This window comes from Eulemur rufifrons, chromosome 8 (genome assembly GCF_041146395.1).
Source record: "Eulemur rufifrons isolate Redbay chromosome 8, OSU_ERuf_1, whole genome shotgun sequence".
NCBI lineage: Eukaryota > Metazoa > Chordata > Mammalia > Primates > Lemuridae > Eulemur > Eulemur rufifrons.
Window position 1 is genome coordinate 83,150,809 of NC_090990.1, and position 8,582 is coordinate 83,159,390.

At 40.7% G+C, this 8,582-nt stretch overlaps 1 non-coding gene across 1 annotated transcript; it reads right to left on the minus strand.

Annotated features, from left to right (window-relative positions):
- Positions 1–2,389: 2,389 nt before the first annotated feature.
- Positions 2,390–2,529, minus strand: LOC138390970 (U4 spliceosomal RNA). Its single transcript, XR_011234622.1, has one exon. It is a non-coding gene; the product is annotated as a U4 spliceosomal RNA (small nuclear RNA).
- Between the last annotated feature and the right edge of the window lie 6,053 nt (positions 2,530–8,582).

Genomic DNA, 8,582 nt, shown 5'->3' on the forward strand with positions numbered 1-8,582 from the left:
TCTGTTATCCACCGTGATTTGATTTTTGTGAGAGGTGAAAGCTGTGGGTCCTGTTTCAGTCTTCTACAAGTGGCTAATCAATTCTCCCAGCACCATTTGTTGAATAGGGATTCTTGTCCCCAGAGTATATTCTTTCCCGCTTTGTCGAAAATTAGGTGACTATATGAGGATGGTTCTATATTTGGATTTTCTGTTGTGTTCCACTGGTCTGTGTCCCTGCACTTGTGCCAATACCAGGCTGTTTTAAGAACCACGGCCTTGTAGTATAGTTTGAGGTCTGGCAAATTAATGCCTCCCATTTTGTTTTTGTTGCTTAAAATTGCTTTTGCTATACGGGGTCTTCTTTGATTCCATACAAAGTGTATAATTATTTTCTCTATGTCTGTAAAGAATGATGTTGGTAATTTAATAGGGATTGCATTGAATCTGTAGATCACTTTGGGTAGTATAGACATTTTAACAATGTTGATTCTTCCGATCCACGAGCATGGTATATTTTTCCATCTATTTGCAAGTTCTGCTATTTCTTTTCTCAGTGTTTCATAGTTTTCCTTATAGAGGTCCTTTACCTCTTTAGTTAGATATATACCTAGATATTTTATTTTCTTTGTTGCTATTTTGAAGGGTATTGAGTCTTTAATTTGGTTTTCCGATTGACTGTTATTGGCATATATAAATGCCTCTGATTTGTGTATATTAATTTTGTAGCCTGAGACTTTGCTGTATTCGTTAATCAATTCCAGGAGTCTCTTGGTTGAATCCTGGGGGTTTTCCAGATATAACATCATATCATCAGCAAAAAGTGAGAGTTTGATCTCTTCCTTCCCTATTTGGACTCCCTTGATTCTGCTCTCTTGCCTGATAGCTCTCGCAAGGACTTCCAATACTATGTTGAAAAGTAATGGAGACAATGGGCAGCCCTGTCTGGTTCCAGTTCTAAGTGGGAGTGCTTTCAGTTTTTCCCCATTCAGTATGATGTTGGCTGTGGGGAATTTCTTAAGTAATCTTTTGTTATTCCTAGCAAGCCCTTAGGATCACAGCAGAGTTTATGCTAATAAGGTAACTTAGGGTGGAGCCCCTGGGGAGCTTCAGGATGGGGCCAATTACTGGAAAGACCAAGTGAGATGGGATGAGCTTCCAGGTTGTTGAATACCTGGAGGTACTGGGAGGGATGGTGGTGCCCCCAGAGAGGGCGTGGAAGCCCTGTGCCCCCTCCCATACTTTGCCTTCTCTCTCTCTCTTCTTCTGGCTGGTCATTGTCTACCCAAATAAGTGACTGAGGCAAAAATCTCAATCAGTGGAGGTTTATTAAGCCAAAATTGAATATGCACTTGGGAAAAACAAAATCCACAGACAAACCTGTTGTTGTTTTTTCCAAAGGGGAATTTGGAAGCTTTAGCGTTTAGAGGCATACAGAGTGGAAAAAAGAGGCAGCCCTCCCATCTCCACCATGGTGAGGCAAAATGGCTACATTCTTGTGAGGCCCAGGAAATCTACATTTCATATAAGATAGGGAGAATGTTAGAAAAGAAAAGGTAAAAAGGGAGTGAAAGAAGCATCAATAACGTAGATGTCCCTGGGTAGGTGGAAGAATTGTCAGGTTTCAGTGTGAAAATGTTGGTTCTTAGTGAACTCATGGCTGAAGTATGACCACATGCACCAAAGTAAGGCAAGCGTGAAAATGGGGTTTATTGAGGAGAGAAAGATAGGCTTATAGGGCAAGAGCAAGATACAGGTTTACAGAGCTTGAGACATATGCCACAGGTGATGGCAACCAGACCCATTTTTGCAGCAAAGGGAGAGCAAAAAGAAGGGTGCCAAAAGGGACTTGGTTACGGTCCACATCTTGTTTCATAGTGCCTGGATTGGGACCTCTCTCGTGGCTCAGATGTCATCATGGAACCACTTTGATCGGACAGTTGGGAATTGTATTACTATGCATGCAGGGTGCTCTAGGTCACTTCTGGACCCTATGGTACCCATGCTGCTTGGCCGTGGGCTAGAGTCCTCTGCACTCTTTTGCAGCTGGTGCACTAAGTTGATTAGCGGATTCATAGGGCATTCCCTCCTCCCCCAGGTATGGAGAGGATTAGGGTGGGGCACCTTGGTCCCTCCTTCTGCAACTGTTACCAAAAGCTCCACCATTTGTCCTCGAGGCCACATCAGAAGAATGAGAACAAGTGGTTTGAGAAGGAAAGAGAAGTTTTTTGCCAGCAAAGGAGGAGGATGGAGACTCCTGTCTGAAATGCCATCGTCCTAATAATAAGCAGAAATACAGAGCTTTTAAAGGATAGGTTCTCAGCTTCAGGCAATTACTATTCAACTACAGTTGATGATTCTGATTGTCCCATCTCCACTGAACACAATCTTTTTTTTTTTTTTTTTTCAGTCTCCATAGAGACTGTCAAAAATTGCCAATGCCGACTATATTTCAAGTCGTCGTGGCGGGGTATTGGGAAAAGTTTTCAATTAGCAATAATCGCGCCTTGGATAAACCTCATTGGCTAGATACTCCCACTGCGCAAAGCTGAACACAATCTTGTGACCTCCCTTTACCAAGTCTGGGCTGGGCCATCTCCTGCTGCACAAATAACAAAAGACGTACCTTGCCCCTCCCAACCACTGGCCTGAGACAGGGATGCAGGCTTTTAGTACTCAAAAAGGAGTGGAGGATGTTTTAAAGAGACAGAAAATATTTTTCCCATTTTTTTCAGGCCATTCCCTCTGTTACATATTCCCCGCTCTCAATATTTCCCTTCCATATCTATGGGAGGAGGGGTGACTACTCTGTTACACAACCCTGGGGTAAATAACATTTCTCCCTCCTTCAGTCAATCTTCCCTCTCCAAGAGCAGATGCATTCCCAAATAGCATCAGCAACTCTCCTTTGGGGATCTTGCTAAAACTGTAGTAATTACAACCCCCTTATTAGTCCATTTCCTTAACCCATACAGAACAGTCTACATTTAGTCCGTCTCCTCCAGTAATTTAGTCACCCTTGTGATTTTGTAAATTTACTGAAAAACTTGAGAGGAATCACATCACATGCAGTAGTTTTCCTCCATCTGATGCCTCCACCCTCTCACCTCTGGCTCTACAACACTCTCAAAAATCTGCAATCCTTCTGGGGAACTTCTCCAGGAAGTGTGTCTTCCAGGAGATGCACTCAGACTCCATCCCTAACTTCTTTTCTCCTGGGGAGTGGGGAAAGAGAATTGCCCCCAGGCTGACGTGTCTTCTCCAGTGCCACTGAACTTGTGATGATTAAAAGGACCTGAAATTGTGCCAATTTATGTTCTGTATTTCCCTCTCTTTCTCATGTGAGAACTGCCTTAAGATATAGTGTGAGTTCTGTGTCCCTCCTTTTCTTGTTCCAGAAAGAGGTTTCCAGGTCTCCTAGATCCGTTTTATTACTTTCTTCTTCCCTCTTGTCACTAGAAACTTCACTTTCCAATTCCAATTTTTTCTTTTCCTTTGGCCAAGGCCAGTTGTAGGGGCCAAGGGAAAGCTTTCCCTTTGCCCTCTGATGTTTTGCTAAAAAAAATCAACTCACAAAAGGAGATTAATAAAAATTTATTAATGTTTACATGGGGGAGGATCACAGGGTGATTATCCCCATCCCAATGGGGCTGAAATACTTATACAGCCTTATTTCAAAAAAGAGGCGGGTGATGGGGAATATTCTGTTGAGGGGCAATAAATCATTACTAGGGAGAATGAGTGAATAGTTGGGAGAATGAATGGATGGGAGAACAGAGCTTAACTTGTAAATGGTTCTTTCTGGAAATTGAATGATCCTGAGAGACAGACATTATTTTGTGAAAAGGTCTGATCAGATCTGGTTATGTGCTTGGTCCTCTTTTCTGCAGCAGATAATGAAGTAACAGGGAAGAGAAGGAAAAACAATTGTTCTCCTTCATGGGTTCCTCCAGTCTTTATGTAGATAGAGGAAAATCTCCTCTAGCATGTGTTGATCTCTAAGGCTTTTAACAAAACACTCATTATATCAGGGAACCATATTTTGGAGTGAAGTTCCCTGTGCTCCTTCATGGTCTTGTAGCATAGCCAACTGAGAGGGTGGGGGAGGGTGGTCTCCTAAAATAAGGATAAAAGGGGCTAAAATTTTTATAAGCTTTATCTTAGCCTGTCATTTATATTATTTACCTAATCATATAAAGATAATCTCAGTTACATTTATGTTTAGCAAATACCTAACACACACACACACACACAGACACACACACAGAGTACCATGCCAAGCACACTAAGGGATATGCTGGGGTGCAGAAAGTGACTCTTCAAAATATGGTGCTTGGGCATGCTGAGAGCTTTTGAAAATTGAATGGCTTCAGAAATAAGCCTCACAACCAAGATCTCTCTCTGACCTTTCCCTGCCTCCCAGTCTCAGATTCTCCTTCCCCAACCACTGGGAGGCACTCTGTAATCTCCTCATCTGATTAAGAAAGGGTCTTTCCAAAAGAAATACAATTGTCTTAAGGCTCCCTCCCTAGGAACCTCATCAAGCAACCAGGAAAGATCAAGAAACAGAGAACAGAACAGAAAAGAGAGGGAATCCTCACCAGTCCAGTCAGACTTTTCATCTAGTCTTCTAAGGGCAGCTTCAAGAGATTGCCTGGGGGATGTTATCTACATAGTAAAACAGCCTTTGTTCAGCCCCTAGGCCTTCCAGATAGCTTGTCCCATTCGCTCTGGAAGAGAATCATTTACTAACCATTGCCTGAGCACTGTGCCTATTCATTCCCCCATAAACCCCCTGAAAAGGATATCTAACTTCAGTACTCCATTAGGCTGTTGTGTCATCGGCCTGTGATTCTCCCCTGTGCACATTAATAAATTTTGTATGCCTTTTCTCCTATTAATCTACCTTTTGTCAGTTGATCTTCAAGAGCCTTCAGAAGAGAAGGGGAAGCTTTCCCTTGGCCCCTATAGATACAAATGAAAATGTGACTGAGACTGTGGCTTGGAAGCTGATAGTCTCATAGGGAAAATAAGACACTCACAGAAAATAGAAAACACAAAAGCCCAAAGCTGAAAACCCCATTTTAAAAGCTCATATTTCTGCTAAAAGGGAGGGTGATGGTACTTTAAGACAAGAGTCTGCCATCCTCTTCATTTGCTGGCAAATTAATAAACTCCTTTTTCTTTTCCTCAAACAGCTTGTCCTTGTTCTTTGTTCAGCCATGGGGACAAGTACCAAACTTTCAGTAACAATAGGTGGCCTCATCCAAGTGCCTAAGGTACAAAAGTATAGATGCCATCCATCTTGGGCTTTCCAAAGCTGCTCCTAAGGGAGCTAAATGGGACAAATTGGCTTTCCAAAGTTTCCCAATTTTATGTAATCTTCCTCTATTTGATGAAAGCAGAAATATGTAACCATGCAAGTACAGAGAAGCTCTAAAAATAAAAATAAAAAAAAAAAAGAAATATGTAACCAAACATAACTTACTTAGTGATGGAAAAAAATCACTAGATCATGTGGGACAAATGTAACTTACTTTTTGTAGACTTTTTATATAAATAAATTTAAAATTAAAGAAAAATATCTTTTGTCAAACTGTCAGTCCTAATTTTGGGTCCTTTATCCAGAAGAAACAATGTTGATTTATGACTGGGGAGTGAATTGGGGCCTGGGGAAGAGGGAAATGAAGATAAAGTGTGAAAAATTGTTGTCTATAAGAGAGTATATTGCTATTCACACCAACACTTACTACGAACCTACTAAGTTCAAGAAAAATGCAAAGTGATGGGAGCAGATATTATGCCTTTGAGTAAAATAAGCTCCCTAACCTCTGAAAGCTGATAAAGGAGTAGGGAAGACAGTTTATACAAACATTTTTAATACAAAGTAGGGCATGAGAAGTGCTACAATTAAAGTACCCATTGTTTTCAGTAATTAGGAAAGAGAGAGTTCCAGTTCATTCTCCATACCGCCACCAAAATGAACTTTTTAAATGCCAATTTCAACATGTTATTCCCTGGCTTAAAAATCCTCAATGACTCATCAAAACCCCCATGAAAAAGATTAAACTTGGGCTTATACAGCACCTGTCTCATCTCTGAACACCCAACCATTCCACCCCATTATTCTGAATTATTTGCAGACATGCCCATTCTTCTAAGCCTCTAGACATTTGCACCTTCATTTTGTTTACAATCTCCAATTTCCTCTTCTTACTAAACTCCCAATACCTCCACTCTACCCAGCTTGGCCAAAACCCAAATCATCTCCTGAGCCCAGATGAAGACCTCGATCATTGTTGTTCAATCACACTAGGTATCACATAGTTAGCATAATTGTCTAGCAAACAAAATATATTTTCCCCAAAACTGTCATTCCCATATTGTCCCATTATTTCTTTTCCTCCCATACCTGTAGCCTCACAGCATCTCAAACTTGTAGAATGCTACCTCAATCCCTAGTCATAACTAAGATTCAGCTTTGGCTTAACCAATTTTTCCCCTGCAGCCTAACTGAGGTGGTTAGCCATTTATTCACCCTTCTTACCTAAAGTTGGGTAGGTGAAGTTAAGATTTTTTTTACTGCCAATAGAACTTCTAGGCCTTTATTCTCCCTGAAGTGTCACGGTCCTTTTGAGAGTTACTCTTTCTCTGACATCTGCTTACTTTCTATGCTCATATTTTTGGAATACCTGGGAGTCTTCAGTGACCATGTGGCTAACCCTTCTGGCACTCTGATTTTCTAGTTTCTTGATGTCCTCAACTTCAGTGATGTCTATTTCCACTTCATTCAACTATCTATTCTTTTTTTGTTTTTTCCAAAATATTAAGAGGGTACAAATGTTTTTGGTTACATGGATCACTTTTGTAATGCTTGAGTCATGGCTGTAAGTATGCCATCATCCAAATAGTGTTCTTTGTACCCATTAGATAGGTTTTGCCCCTCCCGTTCTCCTCCCTCCCCACCACCAACTATCCATTCTTGTGATCATGCCTGGATCTTGTCATTATCTGGAATTGCCCCATTGATTATATTCTAGACTATAATAACTCATCTTCTGACTGGCGACTCTCATCTTTCCAGCGTTCACTAGACAGTCCTTCTACTGCTTGATCCTTTCATTTCTCCCAATCAATCTGTTCCTGACCTTTTTTCCTTCTGAACCCAGGATACTCTTACATGATTGATCATTTGCACAATTCTTTCATGATTACCTTTGATTCTAAGGCATACCTATCCTTATATTCTGGATCAATTCTATGATTATCTTCTCTATTCCTACCTTGAGACAATAAGCAAAATTGGATTAAATGATACCATTATGCAAATGGCACCACTAAAAATTAATGACCTTCAACCTCAGCTAGGTCTTTTGCAATTTCTGTTATTCTCCTTTAAATATTAATCTAGGCCGGGCGCGGTGGCTCACGCCTGTAATCCTAGCACTCTGGGAGGCCGAGGCGGGTGGATCGCTGGAGGTCAGGAGTTCGAGACCAGCCTGAGCAAGAGCGAGATCCCGTCTCTACTAAAAATAGAAAGAAATTATATGGACAACTAAAAATATATATAGAAAAAATGAGCCGGGCATGGTGGCACATGCCTGTAGTCCCAGCTACTTGGGAGGCTGAGGCAGAAGGATTGCTTGAGCCCAGGAGTTTGAGGTTGCTGTGAGCTAGGCTGACGCCATGGCACTCACTCTAGCCCGGGCAACAGAGCAAGACTCTGTCTCAAAAAAAATAAATAAATAAATAAATAAATATTAATCTAAACCTTAGCCATTTTAATCAATTCCCCATCCCCTTCACTTCTATTAAGTGATTTTTATAAAATTTCAACCAAACAGCACACCTACAATTTTACCTAGATTCACCCTAATCCTCAACAAATTCCCTCCAATTTTGGAGGATGAGATATTCCTCTTTCTTAATTGCATTCCCTTTTACCCCATAGAGAATGCTGCCCCTTCAGTTAATTACCTCTCTCCTGTATTACTAATCTCTCCATCTAAATTAGCTCCATTACCTTAGCCCAGAGGAGTATCAAACTTTTTCTGTAAAGGACCAGAAATATTAGGAACTATTAGTAAATGTTTTAGGCTTTGTGGGTCATACTATGTCTGTCAGAACTATTCAACTCTGCTGTTACATAGCATGAAAACAGCCATAGACAATACATAATGAATAAGTATGGCTATGATCCATTAAAACTTTATTTATAGACAAGGAAATTTGAATTTAACATTTCATATGAACAAAATATTTTTTTCAGCCATGTAAAAATGTAAAAACCATGTTTAGCTCACTAGTGATACAAAAACAGGCAATCAGGCATATTTTGCCAATCCTGCCTTATCCTGTAACAATGGTCCTCGGAGTGAGGTCCCAACAGCATCAGCATCACATGGGAATGTGTTAGAAAGGCAAATTTTCCTGCCCCACTCAGACCCAGTGAATCAGAAACTCTGGGCATGCAACTCAGCCATCTGTATTCTAACAAGCTCTTTAGGTGATTATGAAACACACTCAAGTTTAAGAACTACTGTCCTATAAACAAGTTTAAGTCTCCCTGACTTTGCATCTCAAACTTTTTCTCCTCATTTCAT